The sequence below is a fragment of the Triturus cristatus genome, chromosome 5_2 (genome assembly GCF_964204655.1).
Source record: "Triturus cristatus chromosome 5_2, aTriCri1.1, whole genome shotgun sequence".
Taxonomy (NCBI): Eukaryota; Metazoa; Chordata; class Amphibia; order Caudata; family Salamandridae; genus Triturus; species Triturus cristatus.
In genome coordinates this window covers 751,808,627-751,828,438 of record NC_140588.1, presented here as the reverse complement: position 1 = coordinate 751,828,438, position 19,812 = coordinate 751,808,627, and the positions used below count along the sequence as shown (strand labels likewise).

At 43.9% G+C, this 19,812-nt stretch overlaps 1 protein-coding gene across 1 annotated transcript in view; it reads right to left on the bottom strand.

Moving 5' to 3' along the window:
- HTR2C (5-hydroxytryptamine receptor 2C) overlaps positions 1 to 19,812 on the bottom strand; it is a 3,718,710-nt gene that overhangs the window by 1,201,893 nt on the left and 2,497,005 nt on the right. The window lies entirely within an intron of this gene.

The following is a 19,812-nucleotide window of genomic DNA, read 5'->3' as shown; positions in this document are numbered from 1 at the left end:
GTTAGACTAACAGCGCAACACACGTTCTCCATCAATCAGGTTTATTTAATTGCTATTGCATAATTAAAAGGCAAGGACAGGATGGTCTGACACATCCTAGAAAAGGGATAGAAATGTTTTTAGCTCTTATGAAGCCTGTCTAGGCTGGAAAGGAAAGATAAACTCTGCAGAGAGCCACTGCGGCATGTAGAAGTTGTTAAAATGTCTCCCAGGACTATTTATTGTTTTGCTTCAGCTAGAATAATGTACGGAGCTATTAAATAAATACCGGCGTCAAACACACTTAAAAGATTAATTTTGTTTCTTGATAAACAACATTATTTATTCAAAATGATTAATTGTGTGTTTGTAGTCCTTTGACCCCATCCTCAAGAAACAAAGCTTATAAGAGAATTAAGAAAAGTCTGCATCTATTATGGGTACTAAATCTGTATGTGATACACAATATTGTTTCACATTTGCAAATAACTTATGTTTTTAAAATATTGTGGGTTGAATGATATCCGAATAGTTTGACAAAATCATCAAAACTCAAAAGAAAAGGATTTCTGGGGCATTTATTCAAAACTAAGCAGTATATTCACAAGAACATGTGATAACTACTGCAAGAGTAGCTTAACGCAATGTCTGTAATACAACCACCTCGATAGAGATAAAAACACAAACCACAACACAAAAAACCTGCGATGGGCCAAATCAGCGATAAGCAGCGCCAGGCCTGCAACACACACCTGGCAGGCAGGAAAAATCACCATAAAAGTAGAAAAAACACCCAACCACAAAATGACCAACACCCAAGCACCATGGAGGCAGCTGGATCAGGCGCAGAGGACAAGCGCAACACCACAATCACCCAAGATGACAAGCCCGGGACCTCGGGGACAGGGAAGGGCAAGGACAAGAAGAAGAGGAAGACGAAGTTCAGTCCGCAGGCAAATGGGATCATAGTCATGGAGGTGATGGAACATCATCAACAACTGTTCGTCACCTCCAACGTGTTATTGGGCACCAAAAATGGAATATGGTGGGACATCGTGGACAAGGTGAATGCCGTTGGAGAGCACAAGAGGACAATGGATGAGGTCAAGAGGCGATGGAATGAAATCAAGAGAAAGACCAAGGAGAAACTCGCAGCCAACCAGAAGGCAGCAATGCAGACTGGAGGTGGGGGCCCAGTGCCACAGCTCATGCTGGATGACATGGAGTAGCTGGTGTCGACAGTCATCAGTGTGGATACTGTGGCAGGAGTCGGGGGACCGGACACTGCTCGACAGGACACAACACAACCGCAACAGGGTGAGTGACCATCAGGTACTGGGGGGATGGGTGGAGATGGCCACGATGGCACACATGCACAATCAAGCAGAGCACAGTGCACACCCTCTATGACTCTGGGTCATCACCCAGATCTATAGACGGTCACAATGTACTATTCCATGCTGTCTGAATGTCAACATGTACCATGCAACTACATACATGTGGACACATTTCAACACACCATCCCCCTTCACATTGCAGGGCCACCATCAACACCCCCTGCAGAGCAGTCCCAGCCACTCTTCACTGATGACGAGGAGGGCAACCCCAGTATCGACACACAAGCCCTCCTAGACATCATTGACTCACCTCCAGGATCAGGGCTGACCAGCTGCATCGAGGAGACCCCACCCACAACCCAAACCACCCAGCAGGAGGCACCCACGACCCCAGCAGTCTCCCAGGAACCCCAGGAACAACACACGGCATTCCAACGCCGTGTGCTGGAGGTCCAGAGGGAGACGGCTGAGCAGGTGCGGGTGGAGTTCGACCTCATGGCCACCAAACTGGGCGCCGTCCAGGGGTGTCTAGGCCCACTCCATGGTCCCCAACGAGCCCTGACTGACATCGTTGGAGTCCTGACGTGGAGAGAAGAACACCTGTCCGCTCAGAGGTGCACCAGCATCACTAGCTGTGAGCTGGCACACATGCGGAGGCTCATCGAGGACATGGTGCGGATGGAGGCAGAAATGATGGCAGGCACCGCTGTACATCAGCGAAATGTAGCTGAGATCTACCACGCCCTGCAGATCATCATCATGGCATTGCTGTCACAAGGGGTGTCGCAAATGAATGCTGCTGCCCCCACACCATACACATCTCTGCCCCCTGGTGTGCCATTGCCTCACAGTGCGGCAGACATATCCACTCCGGCACCTGATGTGTCAGTGGCACACAGTGCCTCAGCCGGTACTGCAACACCCATAGGTGGGGCAGAGCACGCATCTGGGGATGAGGACGTGGATGGGTTTGTGATCAGGAGGCACTAGCATTCATTTCCGTCACCTAGCCTGTTTCTGCTTGGTGACGAACATGGCCTCATGACCGTCCACTGACCCCTGATACACTCCGATGCAGTCACCTTGTACAGCGACATGGACTGCCATATCGTGTTTGATGACCAATGACATGGCGACCAGACTGCGGACAGTACCCTTCCTCTTCCGCAGTACTTGTCATCCCCGGATGGACTCTGGCTGGCCCTCCACGGGCCCATATTGTGTAGTGTGCTCGGCATTGCCCTGTACCTCTCCAGCTGCAGATCTGCACTGGATGGGCAATAAACATCCAGTGACGCACTGCTGTGTCATGTCTTTCATCATTCATGTATGAATGTGTGGATGAATTTAGGGACAGTGATTTCCCTTGCATCAATGATGCTCATCCGGTGGGATGCCAGTCAGAGGCTGCCACATTGCATATTGCGTACTGGTCCGGTGAACACTACAACAGGGACACATGCATCAGTCACTTCCATGTCCGGACATGGACTGAACCATGCCCAGAGCCCACTAGTCATTTTTGCAGGCCCTGCACTGGACCGGCGTACGGCAGGCCAGACCACTCTGCTTACGCTCCGAGGGGGGCCCTCAGTGCTACCTGCCGCAGGTGTACACGCTGGTGGTGTGCAGGTCATTGGTCTAGTTGTCTGCATGTCACAGCCACTCCCTGAGGGCAGGTTCGCACGAACACCACACCCATCCAGCACAAGCGTCACCGGCCATGTGACTCCGCCAACATACGGGGCCGACGATGTCACCTTCCCCTCTGCTGGTGGTGACTGGATGACGGACGCTCCATGGTTCTCAATCATAAAGGCCACATGAGTTGTACCACACAGGGTTAGTGGCACCCAGGCCTTGTGTCTGGCATGGGCCTACCACCACATGGCGCTGACTGGCGTTGCACAGGGTTAGTGGCACCCGGAGCATTGCAGCCGGCACAGGCACCCCACCACGGGACGGTGACTTTGGGTGCACTGAATCAGTGGCACCTTAAGCTGCTGAGCGGGTGTGCAGCCTACAATGATGCTTCGTCCCGGCGGTCTGGACAGCTCAGGTTTTGTGTGCTCTACTGGACCGCAGTGTAGGCCAGAGCCAGCGGGCAGCGCCGGCCTACCGCCACGTGGCATCGCTTCCGGGATCCCAGAGTTGGTGGTACCCATTGGGCTGAGCGGGTGTGCAGCCTGCGATGATGCCGGGTGCACTGGTATTTCCTATGCCATGGAGTAATACAGACCCAGCACCAAATGTGAGACCTGGTGGCCTGCGGAGGGGGCTGCATGGTGTTGAGGGTGCCATGTCCACGGGCCTCGATCTTGTGGCTGGCAGCGGCATGTGGTGGGACCTCCTGTCTACGCACCGGTGGCGGAAGGTGAGCAGTGAGGCCTGGGTGTGCATGGGCGGGCATGCTCCGATGGGCGGTGGGAGAGGCTGGGGTGCCTCTGCCTGTGTGTGCATGGGCACGCATGCTCCGATGGGCGGCGGGAGGGGCTGGGGTGCCTCTGCCTGGGTGTGCATGGGCGGGCAGGTGGTTTTGTCTTGTGCAATTGTGTGTACTGTGCCAATCGTGTATCTGGACTCTGTTTCAGATGACAGGTCTGTCTCAGATGTGTGACCTGGTGTGCTGCTGTACATACAGGCAAGTGGTTGGAGACACACCGGTGGCAGCAGGTGAGCAGTGTGGCCTGGGTGCACAGGGGCTGCACTCTCTCTCTCTCTCCCCCTCTCTTCTTTACTCTCTCTCACCCTCTCTTCTTCTTTCTCTCTCTCCCCCTCTTTTCTTATCTCTCTCTCTCCCTCTCTTCTTCTCTCTCTCCTTCGCTCTCTCTCTGACCTTTGATGTGTGCAGCACACACCTTGTCATCATGATTTTTGTCTTACAGGCTGTGACCTACGGATTGTCTTGAGGGGAGCCGCCATGTGTCTTCATTTCATTTCAGTGTTTATGTTAATAAAGTTTCATTTGTTGCTTCGAAAGTGAATGTGTGATGATCATTTTTGTGACGACACATGCATGTCACCAGTTGTGATTGTGCGACATCAAGCGGATTATTTTGGGCATGTTTAGGTGTAGCTGATGTGGCATGTCTTTTGTCGGGAGTGCCTGGGAGGGGGGGTCCTAGGGGTGGTGGCGGCGGGTGTTGTTTCCCTTCCGATGTGGCTGTGGGCTGTGCTCCCTTTTGTGGTGCAGGCTGTGGTCCGACTTTGCACCAGGTGAGAGCAGGTGTTATTTTCCTGATGCTAATGCGCCTTATTGCCTGTTTTGTGTTCTTATCGCAGTTCTGGCTCGTCGTTGTGAATATTGTGGAGTTGTGTTGTCGGGGCTTTTGGCACGGTAACACCTACTCTGCATCTCATTAGCGATAGTTGCGGGGATCATCGGTGGCAATGTTTTTTGCGGCTGTTATCGCAGGTAAACTGGTGATGTGGGCTGTTTGTACCGGCTTGTGAATGGGGAGGTAAATTTATCACGACTTTGGCTGCGCTAAAGTGCTGTTAAATCAGAGATAGATCCTTGTGAATATCCCCCTAAGTGTAACAAACCACTGTGATCAAAAGCCACACACATGTTCACAAACACATCAATAAGAACAATAATTGGAAAGGTCAATCAATGCTGTTTGGTTGCTGCTATCAGCTTTCCCAATGCTGGAAGCTTTTAAAATTCACAGGCTTTGGAAAAGGCAACAGCGATGAACATCCACCTTGACAGTGTATTTTTTATACTTTCTAAATGGCTGTAATCTTGTGTGACAGAATGTGGCATTAGGAGGGATTGCAGTGAACTTGAGAGTATAGAAAATAATGATTTCATAGTATCCATATCCACACTACACTACTTTAATGCAAAATCTTGACAATCTGTAAAGTGTAATAAAAGCACTTGCACAGTGGCCAGTTGGTAAAAGTGTATTTTTTGTGTGTTCACCGTAATTGCTGTTTGGCTTTATGATATGAGTTTCTTAACTTTGATGTTCAGTGCCCAGTGTATGTTCTCAGACCTTTAAAACAACATAAAATTGGCTAACTCCTAATTGACATATTTCGCTTCACAGTAAGGACATAGTATATGGTGCAAAAAATACTACAATGGCATGGAAAAGTCAAATGTCACCTGTGGACTACAGTACATGTTACACCATCCACTATGCTTACAAGTAATGCATAATTCAGGCCTATCTATCTGGTCCCACCCCTATATCTTTTAAATCTGTTTGTGAACCTGCCAAAATAACAATTTTTGAAAGAAAGGAACCCTGAAGTATTAAGCAAATCACCCCCAATTAGGCCTTGTAACCCACAAGGTAGGGTGCAAGTGGCACATTAAAAAATGTAACGTTACCATGTACCTACAGTTACGAGCCCGAAAAGCTTTTTTCACTGTAAAAGGGCTGTAGTTGTTCTGTGACAAAACAATAAAGCCAGAATTAAAATCATTACAAATGTCTCCTATGCCCCTAGATAGAATGACATGTCATATGTTTCTACAGACTGTGTGACTAAACTATGGTTGGGATTTGGTGGTCCCCGGTGAAAAAAAAAAACCTTCTTTGAAAGGGGCCACAACCTTGCGTACTTATGTTGTCACTCCCATTGATAAATGGTGCTCCATCTAGTTAGGGGTTACCTACTACCTTATTTAAAATGGAGGGATCATTACCCTTGCACACGTATGTTGTCACTTCCATTAATATGAGTAACCCTGTTTAGTTAGGAGTTATCTACTCCCTCCTATTTGAAAGAGAGGGGTCATTACCCTTGCACACTTATGTTGTCACTTCCATTAATACGTCACCCCGTTCAGTTAGGAGTTACCAACTCCCTGTCCATTCCGACAATGGTAGACTGTATATACTAAGCTCATGTGGCACAACCATGCGAGTATATATATGGTCACAAATGCTACAAAGAATTTGTGAAATAATATGAGTCTTCTTCTTTGTTTCGTGAACCAATCTCTTTTCTTTTGTTTTGTCTCTGTCCTCTCACAACTGCATAGGATCTTGAATGCCTTGACACCGTACCAGGTTAGAGTTGAGACATGATGTCTGATGTTAGCGGGTAAGCCCAACCCCTTTTCCTAGATATATGTTGTGTTGTTTTTGCTGGTTATAGATATCTTAATGACAATGCCTCACTCTAAATATGGTGGCCATGTTATGTGTGCCAAGGGGCTATGTGAAGCCTTGTCCATTTTCACTAATATGATTTGAAACAAGCACACAAATGTTTGACCTAGCATAAATTTGTTCACAAACTTGGTGGATTTCATGAAGAAGTAACACATGCTCTTTTTCAGGTAAACTTCCAGTGGATCCTTGATTACATGGACTGCCACACGACCAGTGGGCTTGTATAAAAACTTGCTTTCTCACTTGTTTTGGTATATGAGCACATTATCACACAGAAGCTTTAACTATAGGTTGCCAAGGAGGCTGACACACCTCTGTTGAGGGTAATAGGATGAAACATGCCTACCTACCACGAACATATCATTTTAGACCCAGAAACATGTTAGTCCCTCCTGCGCTGACCTGGTTTTTAATCCTGGGCCAGGGAACACAACAATAAAGAGTTTTTCACACCCTGTAGCTAGTTTTACTGAATGTCTGACAGAATATCGACGGACAGAAAATCGACCTACAAAAATATCGACACAAAAATATCGATGACAAGAATATCGAGATCCTATCTACAACATGGTAAGTACAAAAATATCGAAAATAAAATATAGAATGTCAAAAACATCGTTATTAAAAATATAAAGTATTTTTTAGTTAAAAAAAAAAATGTAAAATAAACCAAATAATACTTATAAATAAAATAAACATAATTAAATATATGTTATAATGTTTAAAATTAATAATTAATATATATAATGTAATAAAACATTAATAAAACATATACATATAATATAATATATATACTTACTTAATAATACATTTTAATAATTGTTTTAGTAACGTATAACTTGTTAAAAATTATTATAAATTACAAATACATCATACACATAAAACAATAACATGAATAAAAATAAATAATTATATATAACACATTTAAAAAATTACATTTAATTTGAATATTGTTAAAATTAATTATATATTACATTAGCTAAAATAATTCAAAATATATTAAATAGCACCGACAATAAAACTACTACTCCAGCTCCAAAAAAAAACAGTCAAGAAAATGTTGGATAGCGTAGAGCTAAAAATTACTATTTCCACTCCAGGGAGTGTAACAATAGGGAAAGTGTTGGATAGCGTAGGGGTAAAAATTACTATTCCCACTCCAGAGAGTGCAACAGTAGGGAAAGTGTTGGATAGCGGAGGGGTAAAAATTACTATTCCCACTCCAGAGAGTGCAACAGTAGGGAAAGTGTTGGATAGCGTAGGGGTAAAAATTACTATTTCAACTCCACAGAGTGCAACAGTAGGGAAAGTGTTGGATAGCGTAGGGGTAAAAATTACTATTCCCACTCCAGAGAGTGCAACAGTAGGGAAAGTGTTGGATAGCGTAGGGGTAAAAATTACTATTCCCACTCCAGAGAGTGCAACAGTAGGGAAAGTGTTGGATAGCGTAGGGGTAAAAATTACTATTCCAACTCCACACAGTGCAACAGTAGGGAAAGTGTTGGATAGCGTAGGGGTAAAAATTACTATTCCCACTCCAGAGAGTGCAACAGTGGGGAAAGTGTTGGATAGTGTAGGGGTAAAAATTACTATTCCAACTCCAGAGAGTGCAACAGTAGGGAAAATGTTGGATAGCGAAGGGGAAAAAATTACTATTCCCAATCCAGAGAGTGCAACAGTAGGGAAAGTGTTGGATAGCGTAGGGGTACTAATTACTATTCCAACTCCAGAGAGTGCAACAGTAGGGAAAGTGTTGGATAGCGTAGGGGTACAAATTACTATTCCAACTCCAGAGAGTGCAACAGTAGGGAAAGTGTTGGATAGCGTAAGGGTAAAAATTACTATTCCAACTCCAGAGAGTGCAACAGTAGGGAAAGTGTTGGATAGCGTAGGGGTAAAAATTACTATTCCCACTCCAGAGAGTGCAACAGTAGGGAAAGTGTTGGATAGTGTAGGGGTAAAAATTACTATTCCAACTCCACAGAGTGCAACAGTAGGGAAAGTGTTGGATAGCGACGGGGTAAAAATTACCATTCCAACGCCAAAGAGTGCAACAGAAGGGAAAGTGTTGGATAGCGTAGGGGTAAAAATTACTATTCCCACTCCAGAGAGTGCAACAGTAGGGAAAGTGTTGGATAGCGTAGGGGTAAAAATTACTATTCCAACTCCAGAGAATGCAACAGTACGGAAAGTGTTGGATAGCGTAGGGATAAAATTTACTATTCCAACTCCAGAGGGTGAAACAGTAGGGAAAGTGTTGGATAGCGTAGAAGTTAAAAATAACATAGTTATAAATAAAATAATTATTTAAAATAATTAGTGATTTAATTATTAAATAACTCAAAATTATTTACAAATACCAATAAATAATTATTACAAACATAACTACCAAAGAATAATTAATTAACAATACATTAATAATAAATACCAATAAATAATAATTAATAAATATTAATTACCAAATAATAAATATTAAACGATAAAATACTTTTCATAACCAAAAACATATAAATTATTAAAAAGTAAATACCAATTAAAATATATGTAACCATTAAAAAAAAAATATACCGCAAAAAATTAATTATGAAACATTAATTACCAATTAAAAAATATTGAACAATTAAATATTTTTCATACACCAAAATAATAAATATTACACATTAATTACCAATTTATAATTACTTATTAATATATTAATTAGAAATATCAATGCATAATATTTAATTATATTTAATTCACAATTAATCATTAATCAACAATTAATTATTTTTCATAACCAAAATATTATAATTTAAAATATTTACTAATTAATAATTACTGTCCAATTAATTAATTATCAATACCCAACAACTAATTTAATAATTACTTAATTAGATTTCAATTACTTCCAACACTATTCCCCTATAAACGCACGACACACTCCACTAATAAAATAATACACGTAACATAATTATCAATTAATCAACTAATTAAAACTAATTGCCAATTAATAAAAATTATTTACCAATTAATACTTAATTAACAATAATATAATTATCAATACCAATAAATGAAAATAAATTATGAATTAATTACAATTAAATTACTTCCCACCCTATTCCCCTATAAACCCACAACCCGCTACAGAACTTAAACGCAAAAATGTATTAATATCAATTTATAATTCCTAAAAATGTATAATTAATTCCATATAATTAAATTACTTCCCACCCTATTCCCCTATAAACCCACAACCCGCTACAGAACTTAAACGCAAAAAATAATTAAAATTAATTTATAATTCCTAAAAATGTATAATTAATTCCATATAATTAAATTACTTCCCACCCTATTCCCCTATAAACCCACAACCCGCTACGGTACTAAAACACAAAATTGACTTAAAAAACCATTGTTAACATATAAAAATTGTATACATATATGTTAAAACCAGTAGAACACTTAACTAAAAACATATAACACATACATATTAAATACATAATAAAATACATAACAATAATATAAATATCGATATTAGTAACATCAATATTAGTAAAATCGATATATTTGATGTCGATATTACTAACTTCGATATTACTAACATCGATATTAAAATACTTACCTTAGGATCGATATTCTGTCCATAGATATTATTGACATCGATATTCTGTCCCTTCGATATTTAAAACTCGATATTTGTGTAGGTAGATATTTTAGTTTCGATATTTTGGCTGCTCACCAGTTTTACTAACAGACGAATTCTCTATTTGATTTTGTTCTGCTACCCTCATCACAGCTAACTCATATTATACCTCTTCTCACAACATCCCTGAGAGGGTGTTCTAGCCTGCATTGTGACTAGACATCACAGTGTGAGGAGGTTAGTCTATAAAAAATCTCACATGGGTGGCAAAGCCTTTTCTCACCTTGCCCCTCACTTTTGGAATCAACTTCCCATGTCCCTACGTCAATGTTCAGAATACTTTCAATTCAGAAAACTGCAAAAGACATCTCTGTTCTGAGCTGCGCTTGTCTGGCTGTAGCTCGCAATCCCAGGCGCGGAGATACCCCTGACGGGGTGATTCGGGTGCTAAATAAATGATAAAATATCAAATCAATATCAAAATATGAAGAAGCATGAAACCTTTGCTGTGTGAGGGAAACCGTCCTTTAAACGGGACACACCACCATTACTAGGTCTTTGTTGTTCAGTTTGTTATAGAGCCATGGGTTTCTTATTGAGGATAATCCTTATTAAGCATAGGATTAGGGCCTGGGTTTGGCTTTGTATTATAGACTTTAATATTGCATTCTGTATTTTCATTTTTAGGTTCTTTTTTTGTATAGCATATATTATGCATTGGCATTTTATCTTTCTTATTCCTAATCATGATTATGCTTCACCTTAAAGTTGATTGAGATGTTTTATTAGCTTTGTTCTGAAGTATTCTGCACATTGAACATTTCGATCAATTGACATGTATCTGCTTTAATTGAAGAATGGTTTTATACATTTAATGTATTCAGGAAGCACAAATAAAAAATATATTTTATGAAGTTGTATCTTTTTCAATACAAAAAGAAAAGGTGGCCCGCAATGTGTCGGCAGTGGGGCAAGCTTCAATCTGGATCCAAAGCAGGCTGGACGGCAATTAGTTTGAGAGCAGGGTCAATGGTGAGCCAGCTCTGAGTGGATGAAGTCCAGAGTCTGTGCCTAGAGAGGCATTGACGTCGATGGGATGCTGCTCATTGTCTAACCCGAGGAAGCGCTCTACATTTGGACTGAGAAACAGTTGTGGAAGGCAGATCTGCTTCAGCAGGACAAACCAGAAGGATGGATTCAACCAGCGATTCAATGCCAATGGCTTTGGGTCAAGCACAGCCCCAGTCTCCCGCAAGTTCTTTGGAGAAAAGTTGCCCAAAGGTTTTTCTAGTTTGGACAGGAATAGTACACTCTAACACCAGTCGAGGGTCCAAGACCTGGTGGGGGCTCCACTTAGGGGTTAGGACTCACTCCAACAGAGGCCAGCAGTAGGGTCAAGGACAGGTTCTTCTGGAATGGTCAGCTGGGCAGTTGCAGGGAGTGAAGCCTCTGGTAGCTTTTTGTGTCCCTGTAACTCAAACAGGAGGTCAGCCACTAACACTTTAAATCATGTCTGGGGTCCTGGGTTTAAGGGAAGCAGGTCCAGTCTTCCTTCAGTCCTTCAAACAGCTGGACTGTCTTTCTTCTGATTCCTCAAAGTCCCAGGAGTGTTCTGAGGAGGGTACTGGGGTGCAATATTTATGCCCTGGGCTAATATGCTAATAACTCCTGCTTACTCTCTAACCAATGGGGTAAATGTTCCAAGGGGTGACCTATCCACTTTTCTAGAACTTCCTGTGTGTTAACTGTAAGCTATCCCACAGCGGCCCTCTTTCCCTAAAACAAACATAGCATAACCATTTTCCCGAGTCTCCCTGAGCCAAACATGTGGCTATGAAAATGGGCAATGCTGCGATCACTCAACCCCTGCTCTGGGGCAGCTTCTCCACGTACTGGGTTCGGAGCCAAGCTGGCTAGCAAGACACAAGGGTCAGGCCTAGGGGTGAGCTACATCTGCAAGTGAAAGGGTAGGCACCCTTTGTACCTTAAGAAGGGGCTGGGCAGAAAGGGTTTTAAACCGACAGTACGCAGACGGGAGAATGAGTCATAAACGCATTTATTATTTCATCCTGTTATTTATGGGAGGGACCGCTATGTAAAGCAGATGATTAATCGTAGCGATGGTATTACAGAGATATGAGAACAACAATCAGTATACAAATATAGATGTGCATCCATTGTGTTTTGTGGTACAAATAAGCTATAACAACGTCAAAATGTATTTTTTATTCTAGATACCCCTGACGAAGGGACTGTGTCCCGAAATGCATTGGGTCTTGTCAATAAAGATGTGGCATGTGGAATCCATCTCGCCTCCTATGTTTGAGTTATTGGAATGAGTAAAATGAATTGAATTAATATGAAGAGTTTAAAGAAATGAAGTAAAATATGGACAAATTGATAAGCAAGAAATGAAGAGTTTAATTGGTTGGATTCATTCCCAAATTCGGCAGTGCATCATGAATTGGCACCGACAGAGGTGTCAAAGTGTTCTGTTATGTTGTCGCGCGCAATTGGACGGAGCGCGCATCACGTTTTGCACGCCATCACAGTTTGAAAGAGTACATGATTTACAATTCTTGAGTACGTCGGTGTGCATCTCACTATCTGTTTTGATATTTCACAGGCCCCTCAGGCCATCCTACTCATGTAAGAAAAAAAGCTCTCCACACCCATCTCTTTGCCCACTCTTTCCCCTGTGTGTGAGCATTACACATCTTACCACAGGGGAGTCATCAGCAGCCAGGTAACACTGGCAGAAAGACCTATTTGGTTTAAGCAGGAAAATGGCAATTTCAAAAGGTGTCATTTCTAAAAAAGTGATATAATCCAAACTGAAATTAGGCATTATAAGTTGTTATAGTGTAACTCAGTATTTTTCTATGAGAAAGACATCCTTGCCACTGTGACTTCAAAGGGAGTACACTGTCAGAACAAGTAAAACATTAAATACCATGCACCTTGCCTTATGGGCATTTAGAAGCTACCTTAGGGAGGATGCATAAGTATTAAAAGGAAGGCTTATGCCTGTGAAAAGGTTTATTTAGCCAGGTGAAAATGGAAGTTTAAAACTTCATACCCAGGCTGCAGGGGCAGACCCGGAGAAATGTTTTATAGTGCTACTATAGTGGGTGGAACAATAAGTGCTGTGGCGCACTAGTAGCATTTAATTTACAGGCACTGGGTACATGTATTAACATATAGGTGCCAATTCCGATCCGGTAAAAAAATTCCCCGTCCGACTCGTATCCGGATTTTTTTCCGTCCGAATCGTCAAAGTAGCGTACAAACTGCCAAGTACGATTCGAACGGAAAAAAGTCCATACGAATCGCATTGGGAAGATTTCCCCACACGTCCTCGGGTCGGGAAAAGTCACCGACACGTCCCCGGGCGAGAAACCCACCGTGCGGAAAAATAAAGTCCGACTGCGCAAGTACGATCCCTCCCGTCCTCCCCATTTCACAACCGTACGCAAAAAACACCGTCCGAACCGAACTCCCATAGCAACCATGGAGACATGTGCCCGCATACGCGCCGAACACCCCACCACCCCCCGCCCGCGTATGTACGCCCCGAACCCCCACCCGTGTATGTACGCACCGAACCACCAGCCGTGTATGTACGCACCAAACCCCCCCCCCAGCCGTGTATGTACGCACCAAACACCCACCCGTGTATGTACGCCCCCGAACCCCCCCCCAGCCGTGTATGTACGCACCGAACCACCAGCCGTGTATGTACGCACCAAACACCCACCCGTGTATGTACGCCCCCGAACCCCCCCCCAGCCGTGTATGTACGCACCGAACCACCAGCCGTGTATGTACGCACCAAACACCCACCCGTGTATGTACGCCCCCGAACCCCCCCCCAGCCGTGTATGTACGCACCGAACCACCAGCCGTGTATGTACGCACCTACTGGTGTGGTGGTTTGGTGCGTACATACACGGGTGGGGGTTCGGGGCGTACATACTCTGCTGGGGTGTGTGTTAGGTGCGTACATACACGGGTGGGGGTTTGGTGCGTACATACACGGCTGGTGGTTCGGTGCGTACATACACGGCTGGGGGGGGTTAGGGGGCGTACATACACGGGTGGTGGTTTGGTGCGTACATACACGGCTGGGGTGGGGGTTCGGTCCGTACATACACGGGTGGGGGTTCGGGGCGTACATACCAGGGTGGGGTGGGGGTTCGGGGCGTACATGCACGGGTGGCGCTTGGGTGCGTACATACACGGGTGGGGGTTCGGGGCGTACATACCAGGGTGGGGTGGGGGTTCGGGGCGTACATGCACGGGTGGCGCTTGGGTGCGTACATACACGGGTGGGGGTTCGGGGCGTACATACCAGGGTGGGGTGGGGGTTCGGGGCGTACATACACGAGTGGGGGTTCGGGGCGTACATGCACGGGTGGGGGTACGGGCCGTACTTCCACGGGTGGGGGTACGGTCCGTACATACCCCTGCCCACGCTCTGCGTGCCTGGGTACGGGCCGTACCCATGCCTTTGGTGTGTGGGTACGGTGCGTCCCACCATTGTTGCGGGCCGTGGGGTCCGCACCGTACACAGGCCTTGGGGGCGTGGCTACGGGTCGTACCACGCGTACCCCTACATGACCCCAGCAATGCTGGTACGAGCTGTACCAAGGCCTTTCTGACGTGGGTACGGGCCGTACCGCTATTGTTGGAGTGACGTAGGGGGACGCGTGGTACGTTCCGTACCCACGCTCTTGCGGCCTGGGTAGGGTACGTACCGGTTCGCGTGACCATCCACTTCCGTTGTGGCGGACGCTTGCGTTGCTGGCCTTGCCCCCACCCCCTGGAAGTGACCAGGCCCTGATGGTCAGGTATGTCCAGGCCATGTGTGATTTGGTACCATGTGTTGGTGTTGTGTGTCCTGCCCCTGCCCCCCCCTTTGCCCCTGGTTGTTGTGCTGACCTTCTGCGGCGTCTGCGTCGGTTCCTGTACGCCAGGTGGACTGCTAGGAGGGCAGGGATGGCACGTAGGTTCGGGTCCATGTCTGTTCGTCGCGTCCAGCTGCTCCTTGCGTGTGTCGTCCTGATTTCCCGGCAGTTTTTGGCAGCCGGTAAATATTTTCCGTGCGGGATGACGTCGGTTCGAATCGTACTTCCTGGTTCGTGAAACGTAGGCTGGATGCGTACCGACGTCACGTCGGCTCCTTTCAGGATCGGAATTGTGTTTAGTTTCTGTTCGGTCGGTGTTTTGTTCGAATCGTACGGAAATGGTGTTTCCGTATGAATCGTACTTGCATTTTCGGATGGATTTCGCACCGGGTACGAGTCGGACGGAGAAAAGGCTCCGTCCGACGGTTCGTACCCGGTTTTTACCGGATCGGAATTGGCACCATAGTAGGGACTTATTTGTAAATTAAATGTACCAATTAGGTATATGTCAATGTTACCATATATATGAAGGGAGATCACAAGCACTTTGTCACTGTTCAGCATGATTAAAGTGTGCAGAGTCCTAAGGCCAACAAAAATAGGGGCAGCAAAATAAGGCAAACATATGGGGGAACACCACACAAAAGATGGCCATTTCCAACATTGCTGAAGTCAGATTGTTAACATATATTAAGAATACATGACTTTTTAAAAGTTCAAATGTGTCTGCATGAATATCCAATGGGCTAATTAGCATGTGCCTGCCATCAACTAGCCCCTGATAGTGCTTCCCTTTAATGAGTTGTGACAACTGCTCCTAGAGCAGAAGCAATGTCTTAGGCTTTGTGGCAAAAAGAACTGGGTGTGAGGAAGGTGCCATATATCATCTTGGAGAAAGGCAACTGGAGAGGGATCAGGACTTGAAGCAGATCAAAGGAAGGTCTTCCTATTAATATATACGTGTAAATGGAGACCTGAGGAAGAGACACCTTGTGTTCACTGGGAACTCTGTAGCCCACTTGGCACCAGTCCAGTGGAAGGGGGAGCTGAACCAAGATCCAGTTTGCTGTAGTTGAGTAGAGGGGTATGTTCATTTTCCTAAGCATACCCTCTTGTTGGCACAGCAGCAGCCTTCAAGGGCTGAGGTGCTGACATATTGGATTTTACTCAGACTAGTGCCCTGTAAGATAGTTTGCAGTAAGGCAAACAACATGTTCTGAAAAAGGGGTAAGTGTTACCCTTGGGAATGTTTTTCAGTTGGTTAGGAAGTGGCGTGGAGTCACCATCACCCACTATCTAATGAATCCTACAAACATGGTCTCTCACCTATAGCTAATCAGAAAACTCTCTGGACATATGGATGAACAGAACAAACTTGTTGTTTGACAGCTGTGTAGAAACCTGTACGGCAGGACCCTCTCTGGCTTTTACCCAGGACTAAGAAGTGGACTTCAAGGGTCAGATGAAATGTGTGGCTACAGGGATACAACAAGCTGCATGAGGTATCTTTTCTGAAATGCCCAGCTGACCAGTAGCAACATGACCCAGATTGAATCCTGCTTGTGGCCTCTGTTGGAGTGAGCCCTGCCTCCAACATGCACTCTCTGAGGTTCTAGGAGCCTCAGGTGTGACCAAGAGAAGCTGCTACAGGAACTCTGAAAAGTTGGGACTTAGGAAGGTTTTGGACTTCCAAGACCTACAGAGCATCTTTCGGAGCTCACAGAACAGATGTCCAATTTTAAGTGGAGTTTGTCACATACAGCTTTTTCCTTGCACCACTGCAGGATTTTAAGTGCCGTAAAAAGACTTAGAAATATTGACTGGGCAAAGCCTTTAAAAGTATCCAGCTGATGCAGGACATTTTTAGGTCCAAATGCACCTGTGCATCAAAAACCTTTCATGTAATTTTGCTGAGATTTCACTACTTTTGCACACCTTTATTCAGAGCTTTTCCCTCCAAAACCAACAGTTTCACCAGGATGTTGTCCAACTGGTATCTGACTTCAAGAAGACTTCATCAAATACAACTCTAACCCTACTCCGCTGAAAGATTTTGACTTGTATTTCAGAAACTATGTCAGGAGGTACAATCTTTTATTGGGACTACCCTTTCGGTGTATCCAATCTGCACTCTTTCACGGTTGGCTTGAAATCGTGTCTAGCTTCCTGTCAACAGCAAACAGAGACTTCTGATTTGGTGCTTTACTTTTTCTTATCACTTTTTGCTTTAACTTTTTAAAAAGTAATATCTTGTGTTCCTCTTGATGGATTTTTGTAATTTTAGTGTCAATTTGTTCCTTCAATCGTTCTCTACTTTTAGAATTGGTTATGAAATTTCTATTGTGTGGTGTTTTAACTTCTTACTTTGTTACAGCCAAATACTTTACACATTTTCCTAAGTTAAATGTGTTCTGTGCCATAACTAGAAGACCTAGGTTTAATTTTGTGTTTTACTGTGACAAGTTTGTGGCCTTTCACCTTGTGGTTGACTCCCATATATCTGGATTTAAAACTCAATTTCTTATATCCAGGCACCACTATTGGTTTACCAATGTTGGCTCACTTTAAAAGCATCCAACAGCAGCGACAGCCAGCTAACGTGGTACAGGAGAAGGGCAGCAGGAGAGAAAAGACTACTTTGCAAAAAGAGGCCCCAAAGGCACAGCACAATGCTGTGGGGCTACATCCAGAGAATCACCAAGTCAGTCATTCAGTGCACGTTCTGCCATGGAGGATCTATAGAGGCAGGAGAGAGGTGGACTGAGGAAGAGAGTGGCAATGAAGGTCAGAGGGAAAGTGCAGTGCTCAATATCACACGCAAAAGGAAAGAGACGGGTTGGGGTGGTTGAGGGAGCAAGGGAAAGAAGGAGAGTGCTTTATATGCACACCCAACAGCATGAAGGAGCAGTATATGCACTCCTTTTAGGAATAAATGAGAAAATAAATGAAGAAATAAAATGTAAATAGTTTCAATATAGAGGTAAAAGGATAAACTAATATCTATATAGAAATGCCCGGTGTATGCAATCTACAAAATTAAAATAATAATTGAGATGATTATGATAAAGCTAGGCACAAAGTGTATGTGAAAAAGGGGGGAAAATGGTATATCCAAAGATTATATTCTTTTATTTACTATGATATGAATGTATCAAAATGTAATGGATGTAAAAGACTTGTTCCTATTATACACAATATCAATAGGCAAACCCGCCCATAAGATTATATTCATCCGTCATTCACATCAATAGTCAAAACAACACATACATGCAGAGACCAAACTTAATCAAATATGGCCAAAGACAATACATACAATATAGATAATATCAGAAATATACATTTATTGATATTGTTACAGTCTTGTTGGCAAGAATAATATTTAGTTGTGGCTAGTTGAAATGATTCTTCCAAGTTCATCTATGCGTGTTTTGGCCATGGGTTCAGCAGAGCCTTATCCACAGCACAGTGGGACCAACTCTATCTCGCTATTCACGGGTGGGCCCTTATCTTTGCTATTCACTATTGGTGTCCAACTAGAACCTTGTCACTAACCTGAGTGTTCTGGCCCTCTGCCGAGAACGTTCTTTGATCTGCTGCTGCGTCGCGGTATGCGCACTGCTACCTCTACCACTTACCAGTTGAGCACCTTAAGTCCTGCCTTGACCAGGGCCAATTTCCTCTTCGTTATTGTACATTGCTGAAATTATCTGTATTGTATATATTGTCTTTGGTCATATTTGATTTGGTTTGCTCTCTGCTTGTAGATGTTGGTTTTACGGTTGATGCGAATGACGGACGAATGTAAAGTTATGGACAGTGTTGCCTAATGATATTATGTGTATAATATGAACATGTCTTTTACATCCATTATATATATTTTGATACATTCATATAATAACAAATAAAATAATATCATCCTTGTATATACCCTATTTCTACTTTTTTCACATACACTTTTCTTTACACTAGAAAGGATAAACTAAACCACTCAAAAGTGAGGGTGAAAAAGAAAAGCACCAAGGGTGGGACAAGCACAACAGAAATAAAAAAAGAAAACTTTTCAATAAAGAGCAGGGAACTGAACCATCCAACCATGAGCAGGAGGCTGACCCAAAGCCCAGGCTGCGCAGTATTTAAGCAATGCTGAATCTGCGTCTAGCGAGGCCGCAAAAACACAAAGAATTTGTTGCCTAAATTATGTACATGCATGAATCTCTATTTTGGTTTGAGTAGTTTGTGTAAATCTGCAAGTGTCTCTCTGAAGAGCACCTTTTCAGTGTTCACAAACTTACTCTGAAAGACTGAGCCATGAAAACAACAGGATTACATGGGCAACATAGTTCCGCAAAGTCTGCGGTAATCAGCATATATTTTAGGAGCTTCATTGTATTTGAGGTCTTTGCCTACTTAGGTGAGCCAGTTCAAGAAATGTCACGCTTCACATAAACCATGATATTCCAGGATTTGCCCTTTATGTGACATCATTTCATTTCACAGCATTTCAGCAATCTGATGTCTCTTTCCAAGAAGAAAGAGCATCATACTGGGGTTTTTTACAACTAGGCCTCTCTCCTTCATTAACCTGAGGTACTGTCCTGATCTGAAGGGGCTTTCACATTTGTCGAATAGGGATTAGGGGCAGGATGTGTGTACCTTTGTAAAACCAGGTATGCCCAGACGTGGGTCCTGTGCTCACTGTGCCACTGGAATCAAGATATCCTGGCTGAAGAGGGGTGAAACCCCGAAACCGGTCCCAGGATGCTTGTTTCCGGTCCAGGAAGGACTTGGCTTGGCAGTTCGGGCTGGACTGTTCCCATGAGGCACAGGGTCAA